The 16163-nt window shown below is 32.8% G+C and overlaps 1 protein-coding gene across 9 annotated transcripts in view; it reads right to left on the reverse strand.

Moving 5' to 3' along the window:
• CD36 (CD36 molecule) overlaps positions 1–16163 on the reverse strand; it is a 79253-nt gene that overhangs the window by 30348 nt on the left and 32742 nt on the right. For 2 of the 9 annotated variants that reach the window (XM_037736550.1, XM_017523120.2), the window contains exon 1: positions 8309–8434. The exons of 5 other annotated variants lie outside the window; for them this stretch is intronic. The gene's annotated coding sequence lies outside the window, so the exon portion shown is untranslated. Of the gene's footprint in view, positions 1–6553; positions 6915–8308; positions 8435–16163 lie in introns of those variants that run through there. 2 more of the 9 variants (XM_017523121.2, XM_017523116.2) reach the window with 1 other exon arrangement.

Consider the following 16163-nt stretch of genomic DNA (forward strand, 5'->3'; position numbering starts at 1 on the left):
AACAACTGTTAAAAGAAAGTCTAATTTTCATGTATAGTGAGTTCAGGCCTGAATTGCTTTTCCTAAAAACTGTTTAAAACATGGAATTATTTTAAATAAGTGTATCTTATTTATTTTATTATTAACGACTTTTGGATGACTACAGGTGTAAAGAATTTGACGAAAATATAAAATGTAGAAGATGTTTTGTTTCAACAAAGGCATTGTTTTCTTACTAATCTCAAATAACTTTTTCTCTACCTATTCAACTACAATATAGTTTATTTTGTCACTTGCAGTTGATTCATGCTAAGTCTGTTAAAATCAAGTAGTTTGTGTTAGCATATATTTGTCAATCTTATTTTTAGTAACTTCATATAGTATCTGGTCATTATATAATGATTGGGAGAACACAATTTGTGAAATGAGTGGATTCTATTGTAATAAAAAGAATTAATTCTGATTAGTATTTGAGAACACATATTAATGGGGTTGCCATGTCATTTATACATAATCAGAATGTGCTTTATGGCTTAGAAAAAAATTATTCTCTACTTTGAAATGCTCATGGTGAAAAAACAAACATACGTGCCAGCAGAATGAAGGCTACAGTCAAAAAAGGCACATAGGATACTGTTGTCAACGTTGTATAAGTGTATTAATAATTGTGGTTTGTTATGATTTCCCTCCACAGCTCTATTGCAACAGGCATACCACTCTTATGATTTTATTAGTATTTATTTCCACTTTAATAATCATATACCTTTTCAAAAATATTACTTGTAGATCTAAGAAAATGAAAAATGACATTTTCCCCAAAAACGTAGAAAGAAATTTTGCAATATTTTTTCTTGGCAGTTTTATTATTTATATATGTTCCCTTACCCTTTGAGATTTTAATTGCCTACTCCCTTATACATAAGATACTTTCCAGTATCAACCATAGGATGCAATAAACTTCATCTACATCAAGGTCTTGGTGATTAAGAAGATTCAATAGTTCACTGGTTTCAAGTTGTTTTTTTCTCCAGTGTGAAGGGAAGGCATGTAAGTCTAAACAAATGATTTGTTTTTCCTGTGGAATTTTATGTCTTACTGAGCAAGTAGGGCTGGATTTTTATGAATTGTTCAGCGGTGGAGCGGTAACAATAGCTTTCTCTGCCCTTGGAAATCATGTACCATGCTACCTCATATGGCTTTGTCCATGGCTGTCATAATGCAGTGGAACAAGTAATTTAATACTGGTAATCAGGACTGAATATTGTCAAATAGAATTTCCTTTGCAATGCATAAATGTAAGGCACTTGAAACTTTTCTTGAAACAATTTTTTAAGCAACCATAGTAATTGGTTGTATGCTGTGAACTAGTCATCAGACTTAAGGTAGCTTATCAAGTACATAATATTTTACTGAATTCCCATGTCATAGACCATCCCCAACTATTTTCTGCAAGTTATACTTAAGGAAGCAATTAAAATATAGGAATCCACACTGGTTCAATTGAGATTAGGGAATAAGGTTAAACCAAAGACTGATTCATCACTGTCTTGCTAAATGAAAATAGGCAAGCCACTTAATCTCTCTACACCTCAATTTCCTCATGTGTAAAATGAGATGCTAAAATGAGATGAGCAGTTTTTAATTTACGCAGCTGGACCAGTTCTTCAATTCTTACGTGGAAGTCCATTATGTAAAAATGACTGATTACACAACAGTGGTTAGAACCCAGAGACTCTGTTTCCTAACTTGCTCTTCCTATTCCTACCTGACACTCTCTATTCTTACTGCTAGGAAGCTCTAGGAGAACCTCTGTAGAAAGCCACAGCTTTATGAACACATAAAAAAAAATGCAGCAGGAAACCCCCAGTGTCATACTCCAGTTTTGTGAATATAGTATGAATCTACTTAAAACATATATAACTCAAAGATTAAATTATCTCTCTAGGAAAGTTATTTTATGTTCCACTTCACCCAAAATTACTCATTCAATATTAATGTCATTTGCAACTCTAACAAAGGTGATACAAAATGACTGAAAAGTATAAATCTATTGCTTTTAGAATAGCTATATGTGCATATATTTGCCCTTCTCCAGATTCTATGCCACAACATAGTTGTGAATCTATCTGGCCTTTTCCAAAATCATTCTTCTCTATCCACGTAGCTCCATGCACTACAGAGAAGGGCTTCTACAAGGAGTAGAGAGTTCTGACAGTAATCACCGGAGAACCCAGGGAGTAGTGCATGCTCTCCAAGACCTCCCTCTCTAGACCTGAAACAAATTATGATGACTTCTATGGACTCTGAGCCCAGATTTGCTAAGCAATGGACAGGCCTGGGTACTACCTAGCTCTGCTGCGAACTTGAAACAGAAGTGAGATAGTGTACAGGTCCCCACTGCTGTAAAGTCACATACAGTAGAAAACAGAAGTATCAAGTAATTTATTCTGCTGAATTCTATGGTTAGACAGTTCTGAATCTAACCTCAGTTTGGATGGCATATAAGTAAAATTACAAGTATTAATCTAACAGAACTTCATCCATGTGCCAATATTTTGAATAAAGAGCTAGACAGAGAGACAGAAACTGAAATTGTCCACTTGTTCAAATTCTCAACTGATTAATTCCCTCTTATTACTTTAAGTTTATACCTTTTCCCTGAGAATGGGCAAAATAGGTGACACTAGTTGGGTTCATTTATTATCACTCAGTGCCCTGACACCATGAATAATGAAGTATTGTTATTATAATCATACTCTATCCTTAACTTGCATGTGACAAAATCCTAATTAGTTTTATTCACCTGAGGCAAAGGAGGACCAAACATATTACATAAGACATGCACCAAATACAAAAGAGAAAAGTTCAGGTTAAATACCACACTGTAGTCAACAGCTTTTCCACCCATATTTATCTTCAAAGAAAGAATGTAGTTTTTCTCCACCATTCCACCAAATTTAACTGTCTAGAGCACGTAAAATTTGGGTCATGCTTACTCCATTTTTTAAATAACACAACTCCTTATATATTAAAATAGTTAATTAATTTTATTTGCTAATTGTAGATTACATTTTATTTTTTACTGTTATTTGTCCTTTGTAAGAAACAAACAAGATATTGATAGTGTATCTGTAATAATTCACTTACTGCTTAAAGAACTTAAATTTAGAAAGCCAAGATATAGAAAACTAACTGAGACTTGTGTAAAGAAGGGAAAATAAGAAGACATGTTTTTACAGGCAACTAATTACATGCCTTTCTTGATTTTATAGGAAGCTCAGTTGTCTTTTGTCTAGTTTATAGATTATGAATCCTATTTATTTTGTAGATTTCATGAGTGGACTCTATTCCATTGGGTCATCTTTGAAAGAGAGGAAAAATATAACTCTAAATTTTTTTTTTTTTTGGTTGTCAGGTCAACAGTGTTTCTATAATGAACTTTTAAGCAAAATATCCTTCCACTATATTGGGAACTCAGTAGAAACAGAGACTAAACTTTTTGCAAAACCCGCATTAGACTGAGATGTAAGAAGCCTCTTCAGTAAAGAGTTCAGAATATTAAAGCAAGTCCCCAGAGAATCTGTAATTAATCCCTTGTGTTTATAAGTTGTGTTCCCTGGGAAATTCCACCCGGAAAAGGCATGGTTCAGAAGTAACATCTGCTGGGATGTAAACTATGAAATTTGAAAAATGTTCTAGATTTCCAGGGTACTTGTACCATAAATGTCAGACCTAAATGACATTTTTTTAACTGATCAGTAGATAGCTAAAATTTCCTTTTTTCTATGTATAAGCCTTCCTCCAACTTTTTCTTAGGATAAAAAACCAGACCACACTCTTCTGTTTTGCATTCTTTTGATAGAGAGTTTTCCTTACCTAAAAAATATAGAATCTATCCATAAAATCTAGTTTTTGAAGAAGTTGAGGGAATTAATTCAACAGTTTACATGAGTATACAAGTTAGTTTTTAAAATTAAAGTCTTTTTTCACATTCTTATCATAACTATGTATGTTTATAAAGACATGGTTCCCTAGACATGAGTAAAAATGTAGATTCAAATTCATGGTAGTATAAATGGGTGCAAATAAATCATTTAACTATAATTATGTTTCATCAACATAAGGCCATTAGGTCAGTCTTTATAAAATTGTATTTAGATAGAATTCTCCTTTCAAGGTTAATTTTATGGAGAATATCAATATGTAAAGATAGTTCAGAGAAGAGCTATTTGGTAAAAGGAAGGAGCAGAAACTCTTCTTCCCTTTTCCAGTCACACTTCACTTGGGTTCTGAGTCATCTCCAAAGAACTCAAGGGCTGCACAAATAATTTTCAAATAACTGGAGTAGGAGACCTCCAACATCTTGTCTTACTGAAGTTATCTCATGTCCATTTCCATCCTATCAGAATATATGAAGGCAAAAAAGTACAATGGGAAAAAACTTTGTAGAAATGTGTAATGTAAAATAATTATATACTTCTCAAATATTGCATTTTGAAACTTGTTTTGATGGTAGTCTTAAATTAATGCAATAAATACATTGGACTTTACATATTATACTTGGGATCCTTCTAGATACAAGTCCCATCTTTTAAATACTTGTGAACCAGGGATTACTACAGGTTTGAAATTATTCTCTTAAGTTCACACTGACTTAAAGAGTATTATCTGGAACGATTCTTAATTTTTGAGCCTCGCACAAGAATGCTAATGTCTTTTTTCCACACCCCAAATTCTGCTATAAACAGAAAGATACTATAAGATTTGTAATCACTAAAATTCTGGGCCTTGAAGCCAAGAAACGTAGATTCAGTTCTGGGTGTATTGAAGTTTGTCTGTAATACAGTTTTCTCTAAAATGAGTTTATTTACATCAAATAAGGTTACAAATATTAAATGAAGTAAAATAATGTATATTTCTATTGTAGATAGATGTTATTTTGAAATATTATTATAAAGTGTCATTTCAAACCATAGCAGTAAAATGTGATTTCATATTGGCCAAGAATTTTTAAAATCTAATAAATGTGTATAGTTTGCAAAACTAGAAGTGATTATTTGCAAAACAGTTAAATTATAGTGAAATGTGATCATTTATGTATGAAAATAAAATATGCAAATGGAAAGACAGCTATTACTTTAGAACAATGCTACTTGAAATATTAGCCATATCTTGGACTACTGAACAAAAACATCTTGTGATTAGATTTGAAGATAGTTACAGAATTATCTTAAACTTTCAGGAAACACACAGGAAATACACACACACAGGTTTCAAATGTGTTGAAGTAAACAAGGTAAAAAAAAATTCCTAAAAAAAATAGGGCGGCAACTATAACTTCCGAGGTAAATTCCAAATTCAGTACACTCTGTGCAAGTGCCTCAATTGTAATTAATATTCCTCTCAGGCTAACCATTATCTGATGGTTCTCTATTTGGTATTGTTCTGATTCAATAATGAGTCTGATAAATTAAAAGAGTTCTGCTTTATTTCTTATCTCTCTCATAAATTCCAAAGGACCACTGGACTTTCTATGTAACAAATATTTTTAAATATTTCATTTTGGTTTCCTTGTAAACCAGTATTTAGAGCAATATTTTCTTAGCTTCAAAACACATTATTGACTTAAAACCTCACAGAAAAAGACTAAAAAGTACATGCAAATCTTTACAAAAAAGATTTCAATATGCTACTTGATTATTCCAGAAACTGAGATGTACTCTAGGGAATTTATGCCATTTACAGTTATTCATAATTTTAGTTAATATAATTGAGGCTTTTAGTTAATTCTTCCAAATTTATTTATCCTTTACTTCAAGTTGGTATTATCATCTAAGAAAATAATTCAGCAATATTTGTAATAAGCTTTCTGAATTGGAAAAAAAAACATTAATTTTGATTTAGTTTTATTCAACTAATTTACATTGATTAAATTTCAGATTATTTAAAAGTAATATACTTTGCTATTTCCAGTAACAATATCTTTGTTCATTACAGAAAAGCACTTAAAAAACACATATCCAAAATACACATTGCATTTGATCATCTAGAGCAAGTCAGGTACACCAAAAGCTGTGCAATTCAGATTGAAAATTAAATAAGCTAATAACTCTGTAAAGCAATACATAATTAACAACTGCATATTAGAGAATATGTTGACCTAAGAGCTGTAAGTCATTTATAACATCTAATCTCATTATATTGGTTGGCATTATAATGATTTTCATCATTTAAATTAAACATCATGTATAAATTGCCTAAGTATAAAATGAGAGTTTTATAATAATCCAAATGGAATTGCAAATCACTTTAAATATTAACTTATAGATACAGTGTGAAATGCCATTGGACATGGTTTTAATACTTTCTAATTATAAAATAAAGACTGATAACTTGAAAATAATGCAAACCTGATTTTTAGATCAAGCCCAGTGACTAAGAAAAGAGTTACTACCTTTTCTCCTGTCTTTGTTATATAACTTCATAGGAGTATTTACACAGAAGTGTCATCTCCCATCATCTGGGTGATGGGAAAATCCCTGGATCTTTTTTAAACAAGAATCATACGACTTACCTTTAAAATGGCTAAGAAGGAGTTTTCAATCAAATGGTCCAACATTTGAACAGACAATTCTTAATAGAATCAAATGGTATTCTGCATAAAAGTTCTATGCTGCAGCCCTCATTACATAAATGTGTGAGAGTTTAAATATGCAACCACACCTCCCTCCCAAAAAAAAAAAAAAAAAAAAATCCACTCTACAATGTCAGATCCCAGTGTGTGGTTTGTTGCCAGAAGAATTGAAAGAAAAAAAAAATCCCTCACACAGCACATTACTGATATGGCTAAAGGTCTATTTTTATGTTCTGATGAAGACTCATTACCTATATCTGAGATATTCGACAGTACTTCTTTTTTTGGCCATTTTCCCATCCAAATAAGTCAGAGGCCAGGAAAACAAAAGGAACTGACTTGCTGAGCTTCCCCTAACATATCCCCAGATGCTGAACCGAGACAGGGGGTGGAAAGAGTAAACTGGGAAGAATAATCATATTCTCACTTCCCTGTCTTGACTGAGCTTGCAAAACTTATTTCTTTAAGGTTAAATTAAATGTACTTTTTATACAGCATAATTCTGAAATACTTTGAGCCTGATAATTTGGAAAACAACTGGAGACTGTCAATCAGCAAAGATGATAAACTGACTTAAAAAAAGGAAACAGCCTATTGTTCTAGCTAGAAGTTCTTTACTGTTTATCATTTTCTGTTAGTTTTGCAAAAATGTCATGAGCAAAGCACAGTACTTCTACAAAAAATAAATTCCTTAAATTTCTTCAACTGAAATATGTCTAAGTAGAATTACTATTGAGGATAATCTTTTAATATAAAAAAGTACTTAAGTCACTTTAAAAAAGAAAGGATTATGTTGATATTGAATCAAAATAGAAGGCCTTACATTTTGGGGAAAAGACCTTCATTATTAAGACCCTGTTCTTACAAAGAAATTCTCAGGATCATATAGGAAAACTTCACAGGGTTAACCTAGCATGTATTTGATAGAACAGCTGGATAAATGCATTCAAACAACCTTAGAAATAAAGCAACCTAAGAATAACAGGCAGAAATATATTTAGTTCATTAGATCATATTTAAGCTAGTCCTTATAGTTAGAATGCTTGTGCTGTCTTTTCTGGGCATGTGAGGCACACAATGAATCCTTTCATTTGTAAGCAGTGCCATACAACTGAAAAAGAACCCCAAACACTGTTTTTTTCCTCAAGCATTTCTTCCCCCCCCAGGGTATTTTTTACTGACACATTTATTTAAAAATAAGTCATAAACATATTGTAAGTCTATTACTCTTTTTTTAATCTAAAAACACTTAATTAGAATAAAGTGGAAATGACTGTGTGTAACTTCTTTATAATTAATGCTTTCCATTAGAAAAGAGTAACTTACGGAGATTTCATAAAACTTAAGAAGGCAATTCCCTGAAATAACTGTGACCTTTTATCTTGGTTGCATGATATAAAATGGTAGTATAAAGACTAATATCATTTCAGTTAAGAATATCTACTTTGTAGATAGCTATTTTGTATTTAAGCTACTTTGACATATTTCTCAACCTTAATTCTCACACATTTGCACTCCAATAGGACAATGCAGAAACAGCTTACCAATACAAGGGTTCAGATAAGACCAATTTAAAAGAGCATATTTTAAACATATTAAAGGAATAAATTATAATGAAAATATGATCACAATCAGAGAAGGATATTTCAGAAAAAATACATGCAAAATAGATGCCTAAGTTGGCATCGAACTTACATGGGTATTATTTAATCAGTAGCCTAATGAGATCCAAATCTTCTGTCACTAGAGAGGATAATGTCACACAGTCCCATGAGCAGTCCAAAGAATCAAATTTATATTCCCAGAGACAGTTGTTAAGCATTCAATCCCATAGACAACAACAGTTCCTGAGTAGCTTAGCACATAAGACCCGAAAGTACACAACTGAGTCAAATCTGCAACCATGGATTTTGAGGAAAACACATACCTTAAACAATAACGCAGCAAAATGCTACATCCATTTTAGAGTAAAGAGTGTTGGAGTTTTCATTTTTTAAAAGACTATGCACCCACCATATTCTGAAGGGATGTGTTTTATATGAGGATATACCTGGCTTTATGTGAATCCACTGTAACACTAGATTAATTTATTAGAATGACAGGATATAATTTCCAATCTACTTAAGTCAGTTTAGGCACAATTCTTTGGAGACTTTTTTTTTTGGCAAGAGAACACATAGGGTTAGAAATCAGAAGGACATAATTTAAATCATCAGGCTACCTAGTTATATTGATTTGCAATTGGAAGTTAACTGCTTGCTCTTCTTTTTCCAGATTTATCAAGGTATGAATCATTTTGACATGTGTATACACATGTCAAATGTAAAATGATTGCCATAATCAAGTTAATTAACATATTAATTGCTCTTATTTTCATAATCAAAGAACAGAGAAAACTAAATAAAAGAATAATAATAAGAGCTAAGAGATGAGTAGTATACAATACCTGACAGGAGCCTGACAATTAGCAGTCACTCAAACAACACTCCCCTTTTCATCACCCCCACTTCCTACAAGCCTCCTCCCCTCTCTCTTCTCTGCTTTATTTTCCACAGGTCATTTATCACCATCAAAGAAGTTCTGCCAATTGACTTTTGTTTTCGTCCTGTCTTTGCACCTGCTAGACTGCTGTTTTCTTTAAAAAGGGGGATGCTTGTCTGTTTAATTCACTACTGAACTCCCATAGCATAGAACAAGCTCATAGTTGGTAATAAGTTGAACAAATGGACACAATGAATATTATAACCATAATGCTTTAAAAATCGTGAGAATGAGTGGAAATGAGAGGCTATTAGGCTGCTTGTTCATACCATGGATGTGTAATGGTTTGATTCAGATTAAGAACATCTGCTAAAAAAAATGAATGGAATCTGAGTGTGAATTTGGTATTCATCACTTCCTAACTGTATGACTTGTTGCTAACTACTTTACCTCACTTAAACACAGTAGAAATATCTCCCTCACAGAATTGCTGTGAAGATGAAAAATGATAATGTGAAAGATGTAGCACAGGGCCTGACATAGTTTTTGTCTAACAAATAATTATTGCTGTGCTTGGTGGCTTACACTATCACTTTAGGGGGCTGAGGTGGGTGGATCATTTGAGGTCAGGAGTTTGAGACCAGCTTGGCCAACATGGTGAATCTTCATCTCTACCAAAAAAAAAAAACAAAAGTTAGCCAGGTGTGGTGACGCTTGCCTGTAATCCCAGCTACTCAGGAGGCTGAGACAGGAAAATCGCTTGAACCTGGGAGGCAGAGGTTGCAGTGAGCTGAGACTGAGCCACTACACTCTAGCCTGGGCAATAGAGTGTGACTCTGTCTCAAAAAACAAAAACAAAATACAACAAATAATCGCTACAGTTATCATTGGCTATTTTGCAAAATTTTATTTTAGAAAATGTATTAAGTATGGAGAGAAAGAAATATTGAAAATTATAGAAAAGTATACAATGAGAAGCCTCAATCCCCAATTCTATTCCTCAGAAGTAACAAATGTGTGTGTTAACCTTCCCCCAGTAATTTCATAATTTCCTAAAGTATATTAGCCATTTTTATTTCAAAACATTTGTAACAATGTCCTTTTTCATGTTTTTTCCCCCATAAATTGGTTTGTGTCTTTCTTATTAATTAGTAGGAAAATAGTCTTCTGACATTTGAAATTTTTTTTACAATTTGACAATTTTTACATTTTTGGTTGTAACTTACAAAAATGTTTACATTTTTATTCTATAAACTTTGAGTCATTATTTTAAAATAAACTTTAAAGCAACAAAGATCAAAAGAGGCAAAGAAGGACATTACGTAATGGTAAAAGGATCAATGCAACAAGAAGGGCTAATGATTCTAAATATATACGCACTCAATACAGGAACACCCAGATACATAAGACTTATAAAGAGACTTAGACTCCCACACAATAATAGTGGGAGATTTCAACATCAATACTAGACAGATCAACGAGACAGGAAATTAACAAGGATATCCAGGACTTGAACTCAGATCCGGAACAAGTAGACTTAATTAACATTTATAGGACTCTCCACTTTAAATACACAAAATATACACTCTTATCAGCATCACATCACACCTACTTACAGGTTTAAATGAAATATTTGTTGGCTGCTTCTTTGTTATTTTCTTCCCGCATTTTTTCTGTCTCCATTATTAAGCACAATTATTGGTATAAAAGTGGTTTTCAATACCCAATTTTAGACTGCATTCCAGCCTGGGCAATAAAGCAACACTTCTGTTCTCTCTCCCTCTTCCTCTTTCTTCCTTTCCTTCATTCTTTTTTTAATTATTATTATTATTTCTTTCTTTTTTACAAAAAAAATACACACACACACACACACACACACGCCCCGATATTAGCCAGGCATGGTGGTGCATCCCTGGAGTCCCAGCTACCCAGGAGGCTGAGGTGGGAGAATCATCTGAGCTGGAGAGGTAGAGGCTGCAGTGAGCTAAGACCATACCACTGCACTCCAGCTTGGGTGACAGAGACTCTGTCTCAAAACAACAACAATCCCACCCCTCCAAAAAAAAAAAACAAAGGAAAAACTGGTGGCTCCTCGGTCAGTCTCTTAGCCTTGTTCTTCCATGGGGTTCCCTGAGGGATATAAGCCCATGCCCCAAGGCACCCATTTCTGAATTCACTCCTTTTTTTTTTGCAGTTAGAATGGTTCTCTGACCATCTTTGGAAGTGATGAGGGTCTAGGTGCAGTGGTTTATGCCTGTAATCCCAGTGCTTTGGGAGGCTGAGGTGTGAGGATCATTTGAGGTTGGGAGTTTGAGACCAGCCTGGGCAATGTAACAAGACCCTGTCCCTGAAAACAGAAAAAGGAAGAGGTGAGGAAACAGTCATCCAAATCATTTTCTGTTCTGTCCTGTGTTCACACAAGGAACCCTGTTTTACATTAAAACACTACTTTCAGAAGAAGTTTAATTTTATTTCTCAAAAAAACAAAAAACTTTGAGTCATTTCATTTTGGGGATTGTGTCATGCTTTGAAAGCCTTTTTCCAGTTTGAGAATAAAAAAATAATAAACTTTCTTTTAGCATTTTTACAGTTAAAAAAAAAAAGTCCTTTTAACAGTACTTTTAGACAAGCCGATTCATGGAATTTGACACTTGTGAAATAAAAGAGGAAGAGTAAAGTAAGTTGAGTAACAAATATTGCAACATATTTGAGAAGCAAATGACAGATGCGTAACAAGAGTTCTGGAATAGGAATCACATGACCCAAGTACTGCTCACTGCCTTATTAGTAGGATTTGTGAACTAGGCAAGACATAATCATTGTATTACTGTTGTCCTTTTTTGTTAAATGGAGTAACCTATAAAATATACTACCCTTTAAGCTGAAGATCAAATCAAACTTTAAAATGTAGAGTTACATGCAGATAGAAGAATATTTTACAGTAGTAGATACCATTTAAAATAAAATTAAGTGTTTTACAGTTCAGCAAACGAAAAGAAGTATTTTAGTATAACTTGCATTGTAATTCTAGATTGAATGGGTGAACAAAGACTCATAAATTACAAGGATGATCATATAATAACACAGGTAACACATAGTGGGAGCTTACTGCCTGCCAGGTGTTGAGCTAAGTATTTCACATGTATTACCTTGCTGACTAATTATAGCACCTTACTTGGCTCTTTAGATGACTAGCTGAGTTCACACAGCTAGTACTTGCCAGAACAAGGGCTATAACTCAAGCAGACTGACTGAAGGACCTACACAGTTCTACATATTCTTCTCAAAATCTTTGTACAAATTGAATAGTAATTTTGCCCTGATATTACATTAAGAGCAAAATAATATCTAGACACAACAGACAGGCAATGAACAGTGAACATTTTCTGTAAGTGGCAATCAACAGAATTATTTTAGATTAAATAAAATATAAACTTTCATTCTAATGACCTATGAAGGATCTCATAACATTAGTTACCAATGTAAAACTAGGCAGCATTTATTTCTTCACTTTAATCTTTAGGGAATACTAATCATGGAGATTTATACATGCCAACGGGCACATTATACACACTTATGCTTATATATATACACATACATATATATATATGAACATTTATTTTTCAGTTGCTAGCTCATTACTTATAGAAGTATTAAAGTTTTAGTATGTTCTACCTGTTTTATAAGTTGAGGAAGGACTTCACATGCAGTAATAAAAATATCTGTGTAATTTTAAAAGAATATTAAATTGCAAAAGACAAGAGCATCATGTAATGCCAGTGAAATGTTGAAAAACTGAAATGGAGATTTCTAATGTCACCTTTAAAAGAAAATTTCAAGAACATTATTAAAGGTGAAATTCTGAGTATCAGAGTAATTTAGTTTAGACTTAAACCACATGACCTAATAAATTGAAAGCCAGGATAAAAAAAATATTGCATTAAAAATAGAAAATAATCTTACCTATATGTTTAATAGAAGTCATGCTAGAATCGCCAATTAAAGAGAACATCTCTGTATTTGTAGACAGTTCTCATGTGGGCAGGGCCAAATCAATATGTAAATTTCACAGGCCATCTCAAAATACTGGCAAACCTAATTCTTACTTGAACAGTTCACAAAAATAATTCTCTAAGTAGAAAAAATTAGTCAACATTTAAATGATGCTAAGAAACAAGAAAATGTCACGATCAGCATAGTTAGGTAAATTGTGTTCATACAGAAGATAATTATTTAAGGAAAAAATAGAAACATTCAGGTAAAAGAATGGCCTCAAAGCACAGTGTGATGAAATAGCAGAAAAAAATCAATAATTCATAGTCAAAATAAGCATTTGGTTGATGAGTACCAAATTTTTTTAATGTTGGTAAAAAATAGCAATTAATTTGGAATTTCACCAGGCAGAAAGATAAAAACTTCATTGTAATTAAGGGTACAACAAACTGTAGTTCTGAGAAATATTATAATAGCCCTGGACTAAAAAGGTAGTCCCTAAAGTGGAGTCTTAAAAATAAACTAATAAAATAATTTTGAGAAGGCTCAGAGGAATAATTTAACTTTGCATTGGCTCTAGGCTTGGCCATAATGATGTGTTTTAAAACGATAAAATATTAGGTTTTTCTTATTTTGTTTAAACAATAAAAAATTGATCAGCATGATGAATATATTAAAACAGAAAAATATAAAGAAATTAAGTGAAGGATGACATAAAATCATTTTTGTTCCATTTAATAAACACACTAAACCACACTGACAAGTCTATCTTTTAAAAAATGATATTGACATTAGCACCAACTGACCATCTGTTACCACAAGTTTAAAGATACAGGACACTTGGGCTTTAGCTTCCTAAAAGACTAAAACACATATATAGACATGCATGTATACACACAGGGACACAGAAGCATACATACCTCATTACATTTATTTTAAAGCTTGTGGGGTGAAGTTTCTAAGAAGCATATAAAAATACTTTTTTAATTAAAAACCACACAGGAAATAAATATCTCTGATGCCTTTCTTGTTCTGTTTTTTTTTTTTTTTTTTTGAATGGGGAAGTGATCTTTCTGCCCTGAGACTTCACAGAATTATTTGGCACGAACCCTGCAGCTGAGTGGCACAGTAGCTTCTACTAATAGTTTCGAAGGAAGATAAAACAACCTATCAAATCCTATAGTGAAGTCATAACATCATTTTCCGGGTTGGTTCTCAAAAACCCTAAGGGAAGGTTTTGCTCTGGAACAAGCTTTCTGTCTTCCAAGAGACTAACAGGTTTAGTTTGGAGTGCTAATTTTCAAATGAATCCCTTGCAATAACTTGACACATATTCTTCAGATTTCTAAGAATCTATAGGATTAAAAGTGGGAACATCTTACACTAAATGCATTTTCGAGTTTTAGCAAAATGTAATAGTTTGTGAAAAAAAAATACATATATGTGTGTTTTGTACATTTATATATGTATACATATGTGTGTGTGTGTGTGTATAAAAAACTACCAGAAATGTTTTTCTGGAAATGTTATGAATTATTTAAATCACTTTGTTTATATCATATTTACATGAGTATATTCTAGAAAATATTAGAATTCAGACAGTTAAAGTAGCAAACTACTATTCTGTAATACATGAGACAAATATCTTAGATATTCAGAATCATTCGAAAACATTGAAACCCTGCAACTATCCTGTATGTCTCTTTGTGATAGCTCATTATCTTCTTGAATTAAAAAAAATTCCAAACTTACCAGCAGGAGAATAAAACCTTCACTTTGGAATTTCTACTCTTAAATTTTGAGTAATCGAGAAGTCTGACTTACCTATTAAACTTCATTTTACCCCTGACACTTTAGTAGCAGCATTTAAATTTACTTCACACTATGAAGCAATTACAATGGACTTAATGAAATACTGCATCTTGTGGTTATGCAGAAGGAAATCTTTCATCCTTCTAATTCTACTAGGTAGGTTGAGGTATCATGGACCCTGTCATTATAAAAGTGTCTAATTGTTCTCCAGCAAACAAGGAAGGACTCAAAACATGTTTACTGTGATCATCCGCTTTCAGCTTCTAAATGTCACTTTTCTTTTTTGCTCTGGGGTTGTGACTTAAGTAAACAATAGCAGGTATGGAACCTTAATTGCTGTGGAATGTCTCCCTCAAAAGACACCACTACTTCTGCAGTGTTCAATTTGTACTTAGATCCTCAGAGACTTCTAGGACATGATGTTTTACTGGCTTTTGGAGCCCAAGGTCTCTCAGTTGTGCTATGTAGGTATGCAAACTGTCCTGTTCTGCAGGCCCCAGTTCACGGGTAAAGATACAAATATAAACTGAAATTTTATGTTTCCCATGTTTCTGTGTACTCTGCAATACTCCTTTTGTTAACCACACAGTGCTTTTGTATTCAGAGTGAATATTCTAAGTATATTTATTTTACCAAGCAGCATTTACAAGGCTTGGAGTGACATCCTCCATGTATTCCAAGGACTAAAAACATTTTCTGGACATGATCCAAGATAATTGCTAGGCTGTTTTCCTCTCAGTTTCCCCTCCGGGAAAACTGAGTAATCACAACAGGCAGGAGGAAAGGAGCCTTCAGTGAACAAAAATTTGAGGTGAAAAAAATCCATAAAAACACGGAAACCACACCATTTCTGCAATCCCAATTAAATGCATCAAGTATTTCCCATGCTATATAGAATCACATCCCAAAAGACTGATTTTTAATAATAAGCTTTCAGTATAGTCTTTTCTCTTAATTTTTTCTTCTTTGATTGTCCTGCATTTGTCTGTTGTTGATTTTTGACTATTGACATCTCATTTTTATCTTGATTTTCTTTCAAAATGGTACCTAGTTTTAGGTATGTAAATTTATAACTGTCTCCAGATCAACTTCGTACAATTTCACAAAGAAAAACACAAATATTTCTAAATTAGAAGAAATTCTAAGTTCACTAGCTCTTCTTCTCCTTTTATGAATGTGCTCATTTTATCCACTTAACAGATACTTGTTTTGATGGGCATACCGCCCCAATGACAGTTTGATACACAATAACAGATCTGCAAAT

The sequence above is a fragment of the Cebus imitator genome, unplaced genomic scaffold, assembly GCF_001604975.1.
Source record: "Cebus imitator isolate Cc_AM_T3 unplaced genomic scaffold, Cebus_imitator-1.0 Scaffold26, whole genome shotgun sequence".
NCBI lineage: Eukaryota > Metazoa > Chordata > Mammalia > Primates > Cebidae > Cebus > Cebus imitator.